This window comes from Panthera tigris, chromosome D3 (genome assembly GCF_018350195.1).
Source record: "Panthera tigris isolate Pti1 chromosome D3, P.tigris_Pti1_mat1.1, whole genome shotgun sequence".
Classification (NCBI taxonomy): domain Eukaryota; kingdom Metazoa; phylum Chordata; class Mammalia; order Carnivora; family Felidae; genus Panthera; species Panthera tigris.
The window spans coordinates 86,728,784-86,735,987 of NC_056671.1; positions in this window are offsets into that span (position 1 = coordinate 86,728,784).

Consider the following 7,204-nt stretch of genomic DNA (forward strand, 5'->3'; position numbering starts at 1 on the left):
TTTGGCTTTGCTACTCCTAACATTTATTTTCACCGTTCAAGAACTAGGGTGTTTTTTTGGGTCTTTCTCAGTATCATGAAAATGCACAGCTTCTGGGGTCTGAAACAGGCATGATGTTCCCTCATCTGCCTTACATTCCTGGAAGATCGTTAGGGGCCATAGCTGTCCCATTCCACATTCTGTCATCGGTGCTGATCACAGAGCCTGGCACATTTTAGATTCTCAACATTCAGTAAATGGCTGAATTTTGCAGAAATATGGTGGAATAATTTATATATAGTTAGGCAGATTCAAAGAGTTACAGAATGGTATGCATGATATGATAAACATTTGCAGGATAAAATTAGAAACCAAAAAGCATCGTGTATATAGGAATACTTCATTTTGTTGTGTCTGGCTTTATTGTGTTTCTAGGATTGTGCACTTTTTATGAATTGAAGGTTTGTGGTAGTCCTGCCTCTAGGGTCTGTCAGCACCATTTTTCCAAAAGCATTTGCTCCCTTTGTGTCTCTGTGTCCTATTTGGGTAATTCTTGAAATATTTCGGACTTTCTCACTACGATGTTGTGGTCGTTGGTGATCAGTGATTATGACTTGCTAAAAAGCCCAGATGACGGCTAGCATTTTTTTAGCAGTAAAGTATTGTTTAAGGTAGGTACATTGTTCTTTTAGTCATAATGCTATTGCACACTTAATAGACTACAGTGCAGTATAAACATAACTTTTATATGCACTGGGAAACCGCATAATTACTAGACTCACTTTATTGCAATATTTGTTTTATTGTGATGGTCTAGAATGAAATCTGCAGTATCTCCGAGGCATGCTTGTATTTACATTTCTTTAATATGTTTGTGTAGGTAAAGTAAGGGTGTATTACTCAGTAGTTACTAGTTCTCAGTGTTTAAAAAAAGAAAGTGAATTGGAGAGGGCAATGGGGAGACCATTAATTATATTTTAGACTCTCCTGAATTTAAATGGCTGGAAAAAATCTCTAGATGTAATTCTAACAGAGAGCTTGAAATACTGGTACTGGTTTATTTTTGTCCCATTGCTTTATACAGAGTGTTTAAAAGACACAATAGAATTATAATATCAGTAGTGTAATCAATAACCAGCAATACCAAACGGTAATCAATATTCCTATTTACAAGAAGCCAGTAACAATAAAGTGGAAAATAAAAACATTTTGTTAGGTTTAAGTATCAAGTGTGGTTTTCCCATTGGTATAAAATGAGAAGCTTGCTCAGTTTCTTGGTTATTTGGGCTTTGAAGACTTTCCAGTCTGATCTCAAGTGATTTGTTTCTGGGGTGGGGTGGGCAGGTATTTTCCTTGCTCTATTAGAGATAAGTAATTATGCATTCTTATGTATTCCCACTTAATATCTGTATAACACCATTAAATATGTTCTGTATACAGATGCTCCGCAATTATAACAGGAACATATGGTGTTCCTGCCTGTTACTGCGGGAGTTTAACTCCTTGAGGTCAAGGGCCTTGTCATTTTATTTCTGTATGCCCAAATTCTAATATAATGCTTGGCAGCAGTAAATGTTCATATCTATTAAATTATTGCATGCATTGTGTGGTCTGTGTTGCCGTGGAGGTGAATCATTGAGTAACACTGAGCACACTCAGTTTTTACTTAGGTGACTGGAGAAAACTTAGAACGTTCTACATATTCTAACTGCAGCAAGAAAGTAGGGCTAAGGAACAAATTTAGAGGTGGTTCTTCATGCTGGAACCAGCTCTCCTTGCAGTCCTGCTAACTGCCTGTTCTAGGTGCTTCTCTCTGGCACTGTGGCCCATTGTCTGTGTTCATCCCACTTCACCAAATTTAGTGCCAAAAATTCTCAACAAGGCATAAAAATGATCAGTGGGAACGTCATCCTCATGAGTTTTCTCCGTAAGAATTCTGAGGTTATAAAAAGATTTTCTTCCCTACTTCACAAACTTCAGGTACAAACAAGGAAATGATTTTGTGGGTATGTGAGAGAGGCTTTATGTCGCCCCTAGTCTGGGTCGCATACTTCCTGGATGTCCAGAACTGACTGTGAGCTCTTAAATCCCCTGTAGCAAAATTGCATAACAGGGTTATAGATAGAATGTTTTCATAAGATATAAAAATAAAACCACTATTTAAGCATATACCAACATTGTAGAGAACATTCATGATTCGTTTACTCAACCAGTCAGTGGTAATTGACTACTTATTACATCCCAGATACTGTTCGAGTCTCAGATACAACATTAAATGAGACAGACCTAGTCTCACGATGTTTAAATTCTGGAGTGGGAAAGTCAAAGAGAAATAGGGATGGTTCCCACGGGGTAAGTTTAATCAAAGAAGACTAAATCAGGATTAGAGATAGAGAGTGGTGGCAGAAGATATTATTGACCGTAACATAAGAGCATCAGACCGTTCAGATTTGGAGGTATTGTTTTGGTGGGGCAAGGAATGAGGTTATTTGGAGAAGCCGTGGGAAGCCTCCTCTGGTTCAAGAGTCTAGAGAGTTGATATATTTATAAATCATGTGTGCCACTTACTTCAGAAACATAATTGTAGTATACTTTTAGGTGTTAATGTGTTATGCCAACATTCCCCAGGGATCAGGGCACAATATTTGACTTTGATAATTAGGAAAAGTTAGACATCTGTTATTTTAGGTCACAAAGAACCATACTCACCCTTGTAATCCTATCACTTTTTGCTACATTTATTTTGATGCTATGTTATTAGGCCCATGCGTAGTTACGATTGTTATTTCTTCTTGGAAAATTGATTTCTCTTTCCTTCTGTAATTTTTGTTCAGGTGTTGAAATTCTAACCCCCAGGACCTCAGAAAGTTACTATATTATCCAAGTGGGCTTTTTAAGAGATGAGTAATTTCAAGGGAAGCTGTCAGGGTGGACTTCAATAGGATTTGACTAGTGTCCTCAGACAAAGAAGAAATTTGGGGACGCAGAGGACAGACCACGTGAGGACACAGCAGGAAGGTGGCCTTCTGCAAGCCAGGGAGAGGAGCCTCAGGAAAAAGGAAAACTGCCAACACCTTGATCTTTGACTTCCAGCCTTTAGAAGTTAAATACTAACACATTAGAAGTGTTAAAAAATTCCTCTTGTTTGAGCCACCCAGTCTGGTATTTTGTTATGGCAGCTTGAGCAGACATATGTAGTCCTAGAAAACTAATACAGTAATGTCCTCTTTCTTCCTGATTTTATATATTTATGTCTATACACATACACATACCTATCACACTGCAACTTTCTTAAGAGAGTTCAAAAACAGTCAATGATTACCAGTTGTATGTGTATAGACATAAATATATAATGAGGTGTATATGTGTGTGTGTATACATACATATATATATATATATACACATACATATATACACACATATCTACATATATATACACACATATATGTGCTTTGTTCTTCCTGATTTGATATATATATATATGGTGTCTGTGTATATATTTATATATATATGGTGTGTGTGTGTGTATATATGTATAGTGTGTGTATATAGTGTGTGTGTATATATGTAGTGTATGTGTGTATATATATATGTAGTGTGTATATGCATATATATGGTGTGTGTATATACATGTATTTTTGTTTGTTTTGAAGTCTACCTGGCTCATACTAATGTGAGTACTCCAGCTTTCTTTTCATTGTTAGCATGGATATCTTTCTTCATACCTTAATTTCTAACCTGTTGGAGACTTTTTATAAATTAAGTTTCTTATAGATAACATATAGTTAGGTCTTGGTGGTATTTTTTTTTTTTTTTTTTTTGCGATGGGGGGTCCTTTTTGAATCTCTGTCTTTTAATTGGTATATTTAGGCCATTCACATTTAAAGTGGTTATTGAGGGGCACCTGCCTGTGTGGCTCAGTTGGTTGAATGTCCAACTCTTGATTTCACCAGCTCAGGCTATGATCTCATGGTTCGTGAATTCGAGCCCCACATCAGATTGAGATTCTCTCTGACCTTCCCCTACTTGAGCTCCCCTCCCCTCTCTCTCTCAAAAGTAAACACTAAAAAAGTAAAGTGGTTATTGAAATAGTTGATTTAATGTCTGTTTGTAATACTGCTTACACATTTGTTCTTTGTCTCTCTCTGACTTCGTCCTCATATTCTGCCTTATCTGTTTTTAATGTAGCACATATGTGATCCCTTTTATTTCCTCTTTTACTGTATTATACCTATCTTGTAAAATTTAGTGATTGCCTTAGAGTTGACAACATAGATTTTAAACTACTATAAATCAGTATTTAAACATACTGCTTCACGTGTAGTACAAGAATCTTAGTGTATTTCTGATTCTTCTTTCCTGTTCCTTTGTAACGTTTCTGATCTTTCTTTAGCTGTGTCCAGCCCCCTGATAAGCCTATCAAAGCCATTCTTCAATTTTATTATAGTGCTTTGATTTCAAGAATTTCCTTTTGAGTCTTTTGTATAATTTCCATTACTATGCTTGTGTTACCATCTGTTCTTGCTTGTTCTTTCTTTTTCCATGAGCATCTTTTACATATTAATTATGTTTATCCCTGACAGATAATTCCAAGACAATTGTCATATCCGAATCTGGTTCTGATGATTGTTTTGTCTCTTCAGACTGTGTATTTTCTAGTCTTTTGGCATGGCTTGTAATTCTTTTAATGAAAGCTGGACATCTTGTATTGGGTAATGTCAGCTTAGATAAATTGTTCTTTAGTGTGAGGCTTTATTTGAATCTGTCTAGAAGTTGGTCTGTTTAATGTTTCTGTGGTATGGATGACAGAACCTTCAAATTCTTTTAGTGTTTTTGTTTGTTTTCCTAACTACTCCTCTTCAGAGTCCCTGTGATGAGCTCTTCAGCTGTAATCCACTTTTACCATAGGGAACCCTGTTGGTATGTGGTAAGGTGTATGAGGAGCACGAGTGTTCTAAATTCTTCAATCGTCAGGCTTTTAGAAGGTCTTTGTTTTGGGTTCTATAGTCCTAAGAAATGTTTCTACCATGGTTGGGTTCTTTCCCACTTTGCCCCCTACTCCTTTCCCCAGCTGCAGTATTTCTAACCTATTTTCTTGAAGAACTGACCTCTGTCGACTTTGTCTTCCCCCACCCTCTCCCTTAGGTTAGACAAGAAGGGTAGAGAGGGCTGGATTGGGAGACTGATCCAGCTTCCCCTAACTAGATAAGGCTCTGGCAGAGTCCTTTCTGCTGAAGAGTAAACCTTTGTTAAAAGAATGTGCTCCTGTATTTAACAATGATAACGGCTTCCATCCTATCAGAGCCTTTCTTGAATCTTCATCATGAGAACCTGGAGGTAAAGCCCATGCAAGTATGGGAGCTCCCCCAACTGTGGACCACAGGAATTTTTTACCTTCATGCTGGTACATGTTCAGCCTTTAGTAATTAGTCAAAAACATCATTCAAGTGTTCTTACTGGTTTTTGGTTCCAATGGCTTCAAGTCTGAGTAAATAGATTTCAGCAATGTATCTCTGAATATGCCTTTCTCTTCAGATTTTAGAGAGACCTATCACACTGCAACTTTCTTAAGAGGGTTCAAAAACAGTCAATGATTACCAGTTGTCCAACTGTTTTTCTTGTAAGGACAGATAGGAGTTCCATGGAAATGACCTTTTGGATCTGAAGCCATAAATTCAAACACATCTTTTTCCTGTCTAACAAATATCGTGTAATTTCTTATCCATAAGATTGTAAAATTAGGGGGAAAACTTCATCACAATGGGTTGATTACTTTAAGATTTTCCAATAAGGCAACTTTTGAGCCCAGATCTGAAAGCAAGTCAAGGAGAAAACCACGTGGACATTTTGGGGGACATATGATGAGAAGGAGAATAGATACAGCACCGGATAGATTTTGAATGTAGATTCCAGAGAATATTTTTTGATGGATTAGAAATGAGTCTCGAATGATTCCAACTGTTTTCTTCTGTGATCCTACACATCTTGCTGCTATATGTGGTCCATTACTCTGAGAGGTAATATTCAGGAAAGAGAGGGTAGATTCTAAAAAAAGAAATTTGCAAGGGAGATGCCTCTCCTAGATCAGAGTTAGCATAGCATATTGATGCAAGGACTGTTGAAGTAGACTGCCCGGATTCAAATGCTAGCTCTGATAATTAGTAATCGCATGATACTGGGCAAGTTTCTTAACCTCATGGAGCCTCGGATTTTTCTTTGTTTCTTTTTAAATGGTAACGCAAGTCCTATATACCTCACAGAGTTGTTGCAGAAATTACATGCATTACCTTAATGTAGTGTTGTTTCCGTAGTGAGTAAAACCATTAAAACTTGTCCTATTATTAGAGATGGTAGAAAAACTATTGTTGGTTGCTTACATGCCAGATACTTCACAAATATCATTTCCTTAAGAGGTGTTGTTAGGTGGTGGTGGTCTTGTTTTGTTTTGTTTTTACTGGGGGAAGTGTGAGCCCCAGGTAATCTAAAGGGACAGGATTCTTGTCACTGTTCTCTGCCCTCACCACTTCAGCCGCAGGGCTGTAAGGCACTTGACAGTATTACCCATTGTCAGTTTGCTGCTGCTCGCTTGTACCCATGAACACAGCCCCCTCGTAGCAGTGACTTCTATACCCACATGCAATGTTCCTGCTTTCTTGATGGGAATCTAACACTGTAACTTGTGCCAGAACAAACCAGAAACTGATCCCCAAAGTGGGATTCGGGAACTGAGTTGTTCACATATTTGAAGCATGTGTGATTCCTTTTTCCTGGAAGCAAATGGGCCAGGGTACTACAAAGCATAGGTGACCTCTCTCCTCAAATTCTCACTGCTGGCATAAAGGGATGAACAGATGCAGCTTGTGGGCCAGGTGTTCAGAGAGCCACTGACCTTGGCCTTTGGTCACGGTGGTGGCAATATTGGCCGGAAAGATTATAGAGTTACTTGACTTCTAATAGCACCAGAGGACACACACAGGGCAAAAGAAGAAATGAAAGCTTTAAGGCTATGAAGGAGAAAGCACATAGATGATTGGAAAGTCATGGTGGCAGTTGTGAAGAACTTTCTAATCTGCGGTATATGTTAAGGCACATGTGTCCAAGAATTAAAGCAGAGCCCTTGTAGAAGAGTGGCAGAATTGGAGTCTGTTAAATGGTCAAACCCGACGCTAGTGGGGAGAAGTGGCATGCTAATATATGCCAAGAACGCAAAGCCTGAGGGCTTTGT